This window comes from Leopardus geoffroyi, chromosome C2 (assembly GCF_018350155.1).
Source record: "Leopardus geoffroyi isolate Oge1 chromosome C2, O.geoffroyi_Oge1_pat1.0, whole genome shotgun sequence".
In the NCBI taxonomy this organism is placed as follows: domain Eukaryota; kingdom Metazoa; phylum Chordata; class Mammalia; order Carnivora; family Felidae; genus Leopardus; species Leopardus geoffroyi.
Genome location: NC_059333.1, coordinates 126538765 through 126554254, shown reverse-complemented (window position 1 = coordinate 126554254; position 15490 = coordinate 126538765).

Genomic DNA, 15490 nt, shown 5'->3' with positions numbered 1-15490 from the left:
AAAAGTCAACCTGCTGAATGGGAGAAGATAGTTGCAAATGATATATCCATAAGGGGTTAACATCCAAAACATATAATATATTATATATCTACATCTCTATCTTTATCTCTATCTCTATCTGTCTATCTATCTATCTATCTATCATCTATCTATATCAAAACCACAATGAAATATCACCTGTCAGAATGGCTAGAATAAAAAAGACAAAAGGGGTGCCAGGGTGGCTCAACTGGTTAAAGTGTTTGACTCTTGATTTCTGCTCAGGTCATGATTTCATCACTGGTAAGTTCCAGCCTTGAATTGGGTTCTGCATTGACAGTGTGGAACCTAGATTCTGTCTCCCCCTTTCTCTCTGCCCCTCCCCAATTCATGTGCACACACGTGTGTGTGTGTGTGTGTGTGTCAAAAATAAATAAGTAAACTTTAAAAAAAGAGAAGAAATAACAAGTGTTGGTGAGGATGTGGAGAAAAGGAACCTTCATGAACTGTTGGTGGGAATGTAAATTGGTACAGCCACTGTGAAAACCAGTATGGAGGTTCCTCAAACATTAAAAATAGAAACATCATATGATCCAGTAATTCCACTGCTGGGTATTTACCCAAAGAAAACAAAAATACTAATTAAAAAAGATATATGCACCCCTATGTTTATTGCAGCATTATTTAGAATAGCCAAGATATGGAAGCAACCCAAGTGTCCATCAATAGATGGATGGATAAAGAAGATGTCACACACACACACACACACACACACACACACACACACAGACACACAGACACACACACAGACACTGGAATATTACTCAGCCATAAAAAGGATGAGATCTTGCCGTGTGTGACACCATGGATGGATCTAGACAGTATTATGCTAAGTGAAATAAGTCAGAGAAAAATACCATATGATTTCACTTATATATGAATCTAAAAAAACAAAGCAAAGGAATAAACAAACAAAAGCAGAAACAGACCCTTAAATACAGACAACAAACTGAGGTTGCCAGAGGGTAGGAAGTTGGGCAAAATGGGTGAAGGAGAGTGGGAGATATAGGCTATCAATTATGGAATGGATAAATCATGGGAATAAAGGTACAGCATAGGAAATATAGTCAATTATATTGTAATAGGACTGTAGGGTGACAAATGGTAGCTACACTTGTAGTGAACATAGCATAATGTATAAACTTGTCAAATCACTATGTTGCATACCTTAAATTAATATAATGTGTGTCAAATATATTCCAACAAACAGCAAATAAAAATGGTAATTATGTGAGGCAAAGGATGTATTAACTAACCTTATTGCAGCACATACTTTGCAATGTATATGTCTATCAAATCATCAAATTGTACATCTGAAACTTATACAATGTTTTATATCAGTTATATCTCAATAAAGCTGGAAAAAATACATTTAAATTTAAAACCATAAGCAAACAGTTTATACGGAAAGGCAAAAACCCAGAGTAGCCAATACAATATTGAAGGAGTAGAAAAAAGAAGGACTGACATTACCCAAGCTCAAGATTTAACAGTAAAGCTACAATAATCAAGACAGTGCAATATTGGCAAAAGAATAGACAAATTGATCAGAATAGAGAGGCCAGAAACAGACTTTCATATAGTCAACTGATCTTTGACATGAAGCAAAGGTGGTACAATAAACAAAAGATAGTCTTTTCAACAAATGGTTCTGGAACAACTGGATGTCCACAGGCAAAAAACAAAAAACAAAACAAAAAACCTAGATCTTATATCCTTTACAAAATATTAACTCACAATGGACCAGACCTAAATATAAAATGCAAAATTATAAAACTCCTAGCTGATAACAGAGGAGAAAACCTTTTGACCTTGGGTATGGTGATATCTTTTTAGATACAACACCAAAAGATATAATCTGTGAAAGAAATAATCAACAAACTGGATTTCATTAAGATTAAAAACTTCTGCTCTGCAAAAGAAAATGTCAAAAGAATTAGAAGACAAGTCACATTGTGAGAAAATATTTGCAAAAGACACATCTGACAAAGGACTGTTATCCAAAATAGACAAAGAATTCTTAAAATGCAAGATGTATGAAAATTCTTAAATGTAATTTAAATTACATTTAAATTTAATTCTTAAGAATAAGTAAACAACCCAAATTAAGAAAAATGTAAGAAAACAAACAACCCAGGTTAAAAAACAGGTCAAAGATCTTAACAGATATCTCACCAAAGAAGATATACAGTGGCAAATAAGCATATGAAAAGATGCTCTACATCATGTCATCAGGGAAAAGCCAATTGAAACAACAGAAAGATCCCACTACACACCCATTGGAATGGCCAACATCTGGAACACTGACAACACCAAACGCTGACAAGGATGTGGAGCAACAGGAACTCTCTTACAATGCTGTTGGGAATGTAAAATGGTTTAGCCACTTTGGAAGACAATTTGGCAGTTTCTTACAAAACAAAATATACTCTTACCATATGATCTAGCAATCACACTCCTTGGTATTTATCCAAATGAGTTGAAAACTTATGTTCACAAAAAACCTGCATAGGAATGCTTATAGCAGCTTTATTCATAATTTCCAAAACTTGGAAGCAATCAAGATGCCCCTCAGTAGATGAATGAATAAGTGAGATTTGTATATCCCGACAATGGACTATTATTTAGGACTAAAAAGAAATGTGCTATCAAGCCATGAAAAGATATCGAGGAAGCTTAAAGCATATTATCAAGTGAAAGAGGCAATCTGAAAAGCCTACATACTGCATGATTCCAACTGTATGACATTATGGAAAAGGCAAACTATGGGGGCAGTAAAATATCAGTAGTTGCCAGGGATAAAGGATGGAGGGAGGGATGAATTGGCAGAGCACAAAGGCTTTTTAAGGCAATAAAACTGCTTTGTAGGACACTATAATTATGGATACATTTGTCAAAACCTATATAACCCCGATATAAACTATGGACTTTGAGTGATAATAATATGTCAATGCCGGTTTATCATTTGCAGCAAATGAACCATGATGGTGTGGGATTTTGATAATGGGTGGGGGAGATTTTGATATGTGTGTGGTGGGCTGAGAGTATATAGGAAATTCCTGTTCCTTCTGCTTAATTTTACTGTGAATCTAAACCTGCTGTAAAAAAAAAAAAATGTCTATTTAAAAGTTGAAAAAATATGGGAACAGTTTACTATCTCAAATTATATTTTCTAGGAAGCAGATCTGAGGGGGAGGTTAGTGTGCTGGCTGTTTACTGGGAAGTGCCCTTGGGATCAATTCCTGCTGAAGGAATAGGAAGGAAGCAGGAGCTGACAGGGAGAAATCAAACTATGTTGCAAGCCCAACAGTAGCCTTGGCTCCTTCAAAGAGGGTTTCAGAGTGAGGATGGCCTTTCAGAATTTTCCAGTTAGGCTTAAGTGGCCAGAATTTTATTTCCTGCATCTTTATCTACTGGGCATGACCAGCCCTGAAGAACTGACCTTGGTTGAGGCTAATCTCTACAGATGAGACAATTCCTGAAGGGACTGATGGCTAAAGACTGTTTGCCAACAGCACTTCAAGCAGTTGGGTCAACAATCCTGCATTGAAGGGGATCTTAGTAGTATTCACCATGGCATACCATGACATTCACAAAGGAGAAACTCACCAGAGCTGAATGGCCCAGCTGTCTGGATGGAAGGGGGTAGCCTTTGACATTGTATTTAAGAAAAGTAAAAATACAGTTGGAGAGGGTCGCCTGGGTGGCTCAGTCAGTTGAGCATCTGACTTCGGCTCAGGTCATGATCTCATGTCTCATGGGTTTGAGCACCATATCTGGCTCTGGTGCTGACAGCTCAGAGCCTGGAGCCTGCTTCAGATTCTGTGTCTCACTCTCTGTCTCTGCCCCTCCCCTGCTCACACTCTGTCTCTCATTCTCTCTCAAAGATAAAATAAACATTAAAAAAATAAAAATAAATTAAAAAATACAGTTGGTGAATCCTAATTTCAATTATTTGCTAATTAATAATAATAATAATTAATTATAATAATTAATAGTGGGCTCCAATCCCAGCATGGGGCTTGAACTCAACTCTGAGATCAAGGCCTGAGCTGAGATCAAGAGTTATCTCTTATCAGCTTAACTGACTGAGCCATTCAGGCACCCTCTAACTTCAATTTTTTAAAGTTTTATTCGAATTTCTTATGCATCACTAACTAGTGTTGAAAAAATATTGCTAATACTTGGAGGATATGTCTCAAAAGTAACATTTTCAAACTTTGGGGTATGAAGAAGGGAGAGAGAAGTCATTGCTAGGTAACCAGTTGGCCAACAGCTTGAAACTCTATAGTCTCTTCAAGTTTGGATATTATAATTTTTTTTAATTGGAGTTTTCTTTTGCACTCTTAATTCTGGCACTATCCTTGTTCACTTCCAGAAATTCACTTATGGTTAATTCTTCGGTCTTCTTGACAGCAACAAAGGAGCAGTGAAGCATATGTTTCATATTCCTTAATGGGATCTTCTTCTGGCCCTCAGCCTACTGGCAGCTCTTTGAAATGCAAGAAATACAGAGCCAACAGAGGCTGAGTGAGTGCAGCTACAGCCTCTGAGAAGGGCCTCTCTCTGCTTACATACAGAGGCAGAACTGACAGGTCAGCACAGAAGATTGCCCTCATCCTGTCTCAATTCTGTTTTGAATAGGACACAGAATCACTCCAAGAGTCAAGGGAGAATTGGCAGAGGGCACAGGAATTGGTGATCTCCAGGGCTGGTGGGAGCCTCAAAGGATATCTTCAATGCACAAATGCTCCATAAACTGGGATACACTGGACAATCACCAGGCAATTTTTGTGTTTCTCTTACAGTGTGGCTGCCCTTGTTAAATAAATACTCTTTCCTTGGCAAAAGAATTTTTGCCTTCTAAGAGCTGAGGGTAGCCTTCTAAGAGCTGAGGGTAGCCTGGTGCCCTGAACGTGTCCTCAATTTCAGTCATGAGGTTTGGATTCTAATCCCCAGTCTCTTCCACCTTAATCTCACTTAATTTTTCCTCTGAAGTGAGAAAATCAGAATCCATGACTACAGGGTCCCCTCCTAGCTAGGTTAAGCTGATGTGTACTGAAGGGCACTGGACACATTGGGATTTAGGATATATGCAGAGGAAAGAACACCAACTAGAATATGGAAGACTTAGTCCTAATTCATTCTTCCATTAACCAGCTGGATGACCTTGGGCACACCACTCAAGCTCTCTCAATATCAAATTGGAAAATAGAGATAATATAACAGATTTGATTATTTATTATGAGGATTAAATAAAATGATTTATGTAAATTAGCTATCAGTGCCTGGTTGCCTTCTTAACTATCTCTTGGCCTAGCTGTGGCAGAAAGAAGGTAGCTGGCACTGCTTTCCTGTTAGGCTCCAAAATTCAGCACCTGCTATAGATAAGCTCCACCAACCTTGTTAGGGTTGAGCCATGAGATTGAAGAATGATGTTTTTAGAGTGAGCAGCAGAACTAAAGTTCATGTGTCCAGTGGAACTTCGTGACAGCTGGGATATTATGAGGCCTGATGCACAAAGCTGGGCCCACCACACAGGTCCCCTGTGAACTGAGTGGAAGACCAAGGAAATGTCAGTAAGTGTAGGAAAGGTACAATAGCATTATTGGGCTGAAATGTTCCAGGAATTGTCAGTGTACCTGCCAGTGAGCTACAGTCACAATAATTCTTTGTGGCAACTCATCCCAAATTCATTTATTCTTGCTTGTGTGTCTGGGAGTTGACTGATCTAGACTGGATTTAGTTGGCTTCCTCTGCTTCAAGCTGTGGGTTCACCTGTGCTTATCTGCTCATTAAGAGTAGGGCTCAGATATGCTCCATATGTGTTCACTCTGGGGCTCAGGCTGATAAGCCAACCACTCTGGGGACAGTTTTTCTCATGGTGATGGCAGAGGTACAAGAGAGCAGGCCCAACTGCATAAGCATATTTTAAGCTTCTGCTTGCATAATGTCTGCTAATATCCTTTTGACCAAAGGAAGTCAAGAGGCATTTCACACAGTAAGGAGAAACACATTCTGCCTCTAATGAGAGGAACTTTGAAGTCATATGGCAAGGGGTGTGGATGCAGGTACAGGTGAAGGCTTGGTGCCAATAAATCAATCTGTGATACTGTCTAAATGTAATACACCTCCATTTAATGGGCTACATAGTTGTGATAAGCATTCTGTCACATATTTCAGACAGGACTCATAATAGAAGAGGTCACTTGAGTTCGCTTATATGAAGGATGCATTATTGTAAGAGGTCAATGGACAATGTCCTGAGCATCTGGGGGCAGGAAATGAGGCTGTACTTGTGACACAGGATTGAAAACAGAAAGTCAGGACATGAAGCTACCCTTCTAGTTTTCATGAAGTTGCATGACTCTTAGTGTCTGCTTTTTTTGTATTTGCTCTATTAACCTGTTTCTCTGTGAGGACCAGTTTCTTCTGTCTTTCCAAGGTGCCTCTTCTCCCACTATTTTACCTTTCTACTGGTTGTGGTGCTGGTTTGTCCCTGTGCTGATTTTGGTCTACACTCTATGGCTTTTTAAATTAAAGTGTCCATCAGAGACAATCACTGGACTTCTCAGCTTAAATTACCAGGGAATTTGGTTGCCTTTAGGTCATTTTCATTGGTTCTAAGAAAATGTGACCAGAGGAAGTGGGATTACAGGAGGAGTAGGAGCTAAACAAGGCATCAAAATCTCTAAGAAGGAAGGATTGTCTTGGAGGCAAAAATAAACATGTCCATTTCACAGTTCCAAAAGATCTGGAGGAAGGGGAAATGTGCCACCCTGAAATATTTCAGAAAACTAATTCCCCAAAGAAATTTATGCAAGCCTTACTGACATAAGCTCAAAACCTCTTCTTATATTTGGCTCTTACTTCTCTGGCCTCCCAACATCTTCCGTAAGTGCTCCTTCTTGGCTCTTCCTTCAAATATTTGTGCTCCTGGGACTCCTGCCTAACTGGACATCACCTGCAGTCAAGGCCATCTACCTGATTGTACAGCTGGTTGTGAGGTTCAAACAATGTTTTCAGAATTCTGTCTTTATTTCTCTAAGCTTGTTTCCTCTCAGTTGACTCTTTGTGGGCTTAAGCAGTTGCAGGCATGCAGCCTACTAATTTCACAATGAGCGAAAGGAGAGATTATTTTCCCAATGGTTCCAAAAAAACTTTCAGAGTAGACTCTCACTGTCTAAGATTAGCCTGGTTGGAACAATATTGTAGTAAATGGTTTTGGTGCTCCACCCAGATCCACTCTGTCAGCTGGTATACCCCTTTCCTTCCTTACCTCTCTTCCCACCACCTATAGCTGTTTCAGAGCTGTGGCTAACAGCTTAAACCTGTGACCTTGACTTAATGAGAGTTGCCCTTGGCTGATAAGAACCTCTTAGCCCAAAGATGCCTGGAAGGTTACACAGCCTCTCTCTAGACCAATGACTGACAGATAAGAAGTTACAAAAGGGCAGCCAGCCTTGACTCACGGCAGAAACAACTCTGTAGTACAATTTGTGTTCCAGAGGCAAGCTTCCCCTTCCACATACAAAATCAGGCCAAATATCAGGCCTGAATGTTCAGGCTTTATCTGAAACTACTTCTCTGCTTGGGTTCTTTCTCTTCTCTATCTTGCTTCCCTCACTCCCTTGCATGTTTCTCCTGAGAGCACTCCCTGTCTTTCTCACATCTGAATCCTTGCTTCAAGCTCTGCTTAGAGGGAACCCCATCTAGGACACTTGCATATTTCTGAGCCAGTTCATAAATGGGTACTTAAGGGGATAGATTATACTAAGGGATAATCCAGATCATATACCCACCTATACCACATAAACCTGAATTCCTGAATGTTTCATCAAGGACTTTGATTTGTTCACTGCTATAAGACCCTATGTCCAGAATAGCACAGAGTAGACATTTAATAAGCCTATAAATAAATTGAGTGGGCTGGGTGTATATTTATTATTTCCCAAGAAAGCTGGAGAGTGGGGAAGGTTGGTGGTAACTGTTACCAGAGGAAAGGGGATTGAGTGTAAGAATGTGAAATGATAGATATGTACTACAGAGATGAACAAACAAGCAGAACTTGACTTCAAAACCAAAATCTCTTTCTCTCTGTCAAAGGCCAAGTTCCTCTCAATGACAAAATGTGCCAAGCATTTGTGATCCTAAGCAGTGTTTTCATTTTAGGATTTAAAACACATTCTAAGGAATGTGTTTGTTGCTTTTTTGCCATCTGGTGAGTAGTGGAATTACTTCAAGTGGATAATGAGAATCTGCTTTTTTATTTAATATGGGAATTATAGAGAACAGTAACTAAAATCCAGGAAACACATTTCTTGCTGAGTCATTCACCCTTGCTCAAGACAAGCTTTCCTTTTCCATTGAATTTTAATGTGATGTTTCTTCATTGTCTCCTACCCCTCTCTTACTGTCAGTAATTTCTCTGGGGCTGGCGTGACATTGCCCTTCCAAAAGGATCAGGCAAACTCTGCTGAGACACTTTCAGGGATCCTCATGCCTTTTCACTTCCAAGTGCATATTCATGATTTCTCCCCCAAGGGAGAAAGACCTCATTGCAATACAAACTATGCATCTGGAAGAAAAATCCACTTGTTTTCTCAAAATACATTAATTGTACCAAGCATGCTAGCACAATTCCAGCCCAAAGTAAAGCAGGTTTAATTTACTTGCCCTGAGTAAATGTATGCTTCCCATCAAGCTTTATGACATAATGAAAATTTTGGGAGTCACTGAGTATCCTTATTCCAGGGAGATGTATTTGCAAAGATCATACTGGGTTGGATGGGAGCAAAGTCAAGTCAGGAATAACCACCAAAAGACTTTTGGTAGTCCAAGAGAGAGGTTGTTAACTTTTTTTGAGAGAGAGAGAGAGAGAAAGTGTGGGTGTGGGCGATCAAGGAAGGGGCAGAGAAAGAGGGAGAGAGAGAATCTGTTTTTTTTTTTATATGAAAGTTATTGTCAAATTGGTTTACAACACCCCATGCTCATCCCAACAGGTGTCCTCCTCAATGCCCATCACCCACTTTCCCCTCCCTCCCTCCCCTCATCAACCCTCAGTTTATTCTCAGTTTCTAAGAGTCTCTCATGGTTTGTGGGAGAGAAAGAATCTTAAGCAGGCTCCATATTCAGCACAGAGCCCAACACAGGGCTGGATCTCACGACTGTGAGATCATAACCTGAGTCAAAATCAGGAGTTGGGCCCTTGACCAACTGAGCCACCCTGGTGCCCGATGTTAATTAAAAAAATTTTTTTAAATTTTTATTTATTTTTTAGAGAGAGAGAGAAAGAGAGAGAGAGAGAGAGAGACAACAGAGTGCAAGTGGGGGAGGCAGAGAGGGAGACAGAATCCAAAGCAGGCTCCAGGCTCCAAGCTGTCAGCAGAGAGCCCGACATGGAGCTTGACCCCAGGACTGTGAGATCATGACCTGAGCAGAAGTCAGACACTTGACCGCATGAACAACCCAGGTGTCCTTCGTGCTGTGCTAATTTTTAAAAAATTGTCAAAAATGCCCCTTGGAGTAAAATTGACCACCTCCAAGAATCTGTCTTGACTATACTATATGGGGGGACCATATATGGGAGACTGGAACTAACAAGACTCTCTGAGCCACTATACTCACCATTTCACCTGAATAATCTCTGTAGCTGTCCCAGGTGGCAGAGGTTGGGAACCTGGGTCCTACATGTAACATTTGTGGTTAGGTGCTCAAAGCCAAGGACCAGTGAAAGAAGTTCAGTCCATATGATTTGGTTCTTAAATACAAAACTTATCAGGGTGCCTGGGTAGCTCAGTCAGTTAATCAAACTTGTGACTGACAGTGCAGAGCCTGCTTGGGAGTCTCTCTCTCTCTCTCTCTCTCTCTCTCTGTCTCTCCCTCTCTCTCTGCCCCTCTCCTGCTCTTGTGCACATGCTCTTTCTCTCTCTGAAAATAAATAAACTTTAAAATTTTTTCAAAAACAAAAATATAAAGCTTATCATTGATATGAATTAGTCAAATACTTGCTACTAGCAGGACTGACTTATGACTTTCATGGGCCCTGGGCACTTTTGAATTTTGGGGCCCCTTCCCCCATAAAAAAATTTTTAAAAATTATATTTTAAGACTGTGTTGTCAAACCAACCAACCAACAAACAAACAGAAAGATACACAAGTACACACTAGTGGTTGCCAGAGGGAAGGGGGAGATACAGGCTTTCAGTTATGGAATGAATAAGTCGCAGAGATGAAAGGTACAGAATAGAAGAGTCAATGGTATTATAATACTAACATATGGTAACAGACGGTAGCTACACTTGGGGTGAGGATAGCATAACATGTAAAATTGTTTAATCACTATGTTGTACTGAAACTACACCTGACACACACCTGTGTGTCAACTCTCTCTCAATTAAAAAAAAAAAGACTGTGTTGGAATAAAGGTTAATATAATGCAGGCTGGATTTACTTTTTTTGTTGTGGTAAAATATACATAATATTAAATTTACCATTTTAGTCATTTTTAAGTTTACAATTCAATGGCATTATGTATATTTATGTATTTGTTATTACTATATTTTATTTTTATTTTAAAAGAGAATTAAAATTAAAATTTTCATGGACCCTTAAAAGTATCATGGATCCTATAGGCTTTACTTGCTCTGTCTAATGGGTATGTTGGCCTTACTATAAGATGGCAAAAAAGGGCGAAAAAGAGTAAAATTGAAACGCTCTCAAATTCACTTTATAGTTCACACACACAAAATGACATTCAAATTTACCTTTTCTTTCTGCAGGGAAATACTAATCCTGGGAAGTCACGTGTCTGAGTGGATGGAGGCAGACTGAGATCAAGCCCTATTTGTAGCCCTTACTAGCTGTATATCACAGCCAGCACAGCGGGGGCTAGAGACAGGCCCAGTGAGAAGCCTTGGGAACAGGTGGGGATTGAGGGGGACAGTGCCAGCAGGCTCAGAAGTAGTGCCAGCTCCTGGCCAAGAAGTCTGTGCAGAAACTCCAGATGAAGCCCGGGACAGTCCCCAGGATTCCAATGGGGGAGAATCCAGAGTTCAGTGGAGGACATAAGTATCAGTCACAGTTGCAAACTGCAGGACAGAAACATACAGGCAAAAGGGAGACCTAGGGGAGAGGAGAAAATGCCAGCTAGTCCACTGCTGAGTACTGCTTTTCAAGAGCCTGCTTTTCAAGAGTCTCCTTGTTCTTGCTGCAAGTGCCACCTGTTGCCTGAAACTGTGTGCCCGTGGGCACCTTTCTTCTCAAGCCTCAGTTTCCCCATCTGTGCAATTAGAAATCAGACTAATGACCCCTAAGTCTGATGAGCCATTTGCCTATTCCCAGTTTCCTAATAGCTCCAAAACTTTTTTTTTCCTGTTTAGAGCTTGTTGAAACTCAGAGCTTAATGTCCGTCCAAGTTCCTTAGCTAGCAGAGGTTACAAATTGTTAGCTGCTGGGCCAAATCTATCCCACAAGTGGGCTTTGTTTGGCCTGCTCAATGTTTTTAAACTTTGGCTTAAATGCCAGCACCCCTGAATCAGGAGATGCTTCATAGAACTCTGAACTTCTGCCTTCTCTTGAAAAGTTGGCAGTGTTCCCTTGCCACTCACTACCAAGCCTTGATTCTCTGGTCTTTCTGCCACCTGCGTGTCATAAGGGGAGGCTGGTGTACCATGTTTACTTAACAGAGGTGGAGAGATAGAGAAGAAGAGAAGGCAATTTGATCTGCATCCTGCTAGTAGAATCCAGTATCTTTTTCTGTATCCGAATAATTCAGAATCAAGGAAGCTTACAAAAAGCTTCCCAGGGAGTGGACTACACTCACTCATGCTGCTTCTCCCCTCCCCCACTGCTTGGCCCCTTCCGTCCTTTGTGTGAGCTTCAGTTGCAGCACATGGCACACTAGTATGCCAAATTTTTTCAGTTCCAAAAAGCTATAGATTGTAAGATGTTTTTTAATCTATTAAATTAATAATAGATATCTAGGTCAGAGGACCCCAGGACATTAAATGAACTCATCCATCAACACATGATTTCAGAAGCGTTAAGGTGTAAAGGGGAAAAAAAGCATTTTTAAATCAAGGAAAATAAGGTAATGATTATTTTACACTCTTTCTCTCCAACAGACTTGTCAACTTGGTTGGGTCAGGGACAGTACCTTTTTGGCCCTCTCCCTTTCCTGCTCCTGCCATGCCTATTGATGCCCTGAATGAATGTTTCATTTGGAGAATTTTCTAGATGCTCCCTTAGTTACCATGGTAATCCAAAATTGGTTTCACAGTCCTGTGCACCAAGGGGAGCCCTGCCGAGGAGGGCTGCCTGCTGACCTGGACCCTGAACCGTGTTGCATATGCTGACTTTCCTTCCTGGGCAAGCAGAACATTGACGGAAATCAAACACTTGCAATGAAAACTTCAGGGATAGCCTTGTGAATATAAAACAATTTATTTAAAATAATTCTGTTGTCAATTGTCAGATTTTATATCAATGCACACACAAAAAAACACCAAAAAACACAAAAACAAAACTGTCCTTTCAAAGTGGTTTCTCAGTGAGCCTTAAATAATTTGAACAAAAGACTCTCAGTGGAGAGTTGGAAAATCTATTCTCACGGTTCAGCAATTTGTTGAACTTCTGTTGAATCCAGTTATTCTAAGAAAGAATGCCTATAAATACAACAATACCTTCCATTTCCTAGGTGCCTGTTAATGTTCCAGGCACTTTGCATACACTTACTTGACAAGCACTAATGCATTAATTCCTATGTGCCAGGAACTGTTCTAAGCACTTTGCACATAGTAATTCATTTAATTCTCATAATGAGCCTATGAAGAAGCTTCTATTGTTATCCCCATTTCACAGATAAAGAAATTGAGGTATAAATAGGTTAAGTGACTTGCCTAAGGTCACATAACTAGTAAGCTAAAAATAGAAAATTCAAACCCTGGTTGCCTAGCTCCAGAATCTGTGCTCCTAATCAAGTTGTTACACTACCTCTCTTAATCCTTTCAATAATTCAATAAAATAGGTGTTACTATGGTTACTGTACAGATTGGATACTGAGGCAGTTAGGTAGTATGTCTCTATGGCTTCTCTCTTCCTGACCACATTCTGATCTGGGGAAATTCTGGAAACTCTCCTAAGGGTTAGACTCAACCCTCCATCTTCCTCCCCCAAACACATCTTCATACATTCACAGAAAATTTATAATGCTTCTCTCAAACTTATTTTTAGGAGATTAGGAGCCCGATCTTTGTAGACAAATTATTTTGAAGTGATGATCTAAGGCATGCACTGGTAGGAACTGAATATGCAAATTTAATGAGTTTAATTAATTAGAAGAGAGTGTTTCTTTTAAGATCACAAAATAACTGCTTTTTGAAGTGAGAGCTGGGCACTGGGTGTTGTATGGAAACCAATTTGACAATAAATTTCATATGAAAAGAAATGCAGCGAGAGCTGGTAATTGGGAATATAGTAACTTAAATGCTTAAAGCATCTGAATTGTATTATCCTAGGAAAGTGCTCTTGGAATATGGAAGAGTGATTGTCTTCCACAGGTGAGAAATCTGTCAGAAGGGAGAAAACATAAATTAACAACCTAAAGTTAGGGTCACTTTTCTGAGACAAATTGTGAGTCCCTTGAACATGTAATAACAGAGGGGCCAACCAGGATGGAACTGTCTTGATTTTAGCACTGAAAGTCCCTCATTCCAAGGAAATCTCTCAGTCCTAGGAAAACTGGATGGTTGGTCACCCTAAATTAAGGTCAGTTATAGATGACAATTTATGGGAGAAATTCACTGTTGGATAGAGAAGAGGAACTGAAGGGAGAGGGGAATGGCATCTTGGGCAGAGAGAGCAGCTTGAACAAAGGCCAGAGGTATGAAATGGATGTTTTGGGGAATTGCAAGGATCCTGTATAGTTTGGAGTTGACAGAAGAGGCAGAGTGGAAAGTAAGGGGAAGAGAGGTGGCTGGGCAAATATCAAGTGATGGAATGTGAAATGGGCAGATAGAATTCTATGAGCTTGGCTCAATGCTGAGAAGCTTATCCTTGGTACTAACAAGCAGTTATCAGGACCAGGAGCCCTTTTATGGTGGTGGTTTTGGGTCTTGGGTCTTAATTTAGGACAAAACAAAATAGAAATTGGCTTGGCTTGCAGAATCTTAACTCAGTGGTAGTCAAACAATTTTATTCCTAAGTTCCCTAAAAGAATTTGAAAACTATGCATTCCTTTGCGTATTTTTAAGTTGATCTTTAAAATGTTTATCAAAAGTTTAATCATTCCATAGGATATACTTTCTGGTACTTTATGAATATTGGAATTTTAAAATGAATGGTTATATAATTTTTTTAAATGAATCCAATGCAATCTAAATACCAAAGCAACTAGGTACCCTGCTTCAACTAATATCTGCTTCAGACATATGTGATTAACCTCTTTATCAAGGGGAAATTTTAAATCATTCTTTTTTACCTCCTTTTTTTCAAAGTTTATTTATTTTGAGAGAGAGATAAGGGGAGGAGCAGAGAGAGAGGGGGGAGAGAGAGAGAATCCCAAGCAGGCTCTGCACTGTCAGTGTGGTGTCTAAGGCAGGGCTCGAACAAACAAACCGTGAGTTCATGACCTGAGATAAAACCAAGACCTGGCTGCTTAACTAACTGAGCCACCCAGTGCCCCCCCTTTTTTCCTCCTTTAACTTATATTTCCATTTTACTTTTTACACAGAATTTCATCCTAATATATCTTTATACTTGAAAGGCTTTTATTGATTACAATATTGTACTTCTTCATGACAAAAATTATGTATATAAATGGAAGTTGAATTTAAAAATATTTGCTATGACCATTAGACTTTAATTATTTAAACATTGCTTCTGGATTGAATCATCATTACAATTACTATAAGCACATAATCAATTAAATCAAAAAAAATCACAAACTTTGATAAATAATATTAAACATAAAAATAAAAATTTATCAGAATAAGTCTATTATAATGATGTGAAGGGCTATTTAAAAACTTGGTTCATGGGGGCGCCTGGGTAGCTCAGTCGGTTAAGCCTTCAACTCTTGATGTCAGCTCAGGTCTTGATCTTAGGGTTGTGAGTTCAAGCCTTGTGTTGGGCTTCATGCTGGGCGTGGAGCCTGTTTAAAAAAAAAATTAAAAATTGGCTCATGAATGCATGGCTGGAAATTACTTATTGCTTGAATGAGACAGCATTCAGCATCAATCACATTTTTTGTTTATATATAAACCTTGAGAAATCTTTTTATTTTTTAAAGATTTTCTTTTTAAGTAATCCCTACACCCAACATGGGGCTCAAATTCACAACCCTGAGATCAAGAGTCACACGCTCCACTGATTGAAACAGCCAGGTGCCCCAAGCCTTGGGGAATCTTATTTGTGTAAATAAGATGATGGAGGGGCACCTGCTTTTGATTCT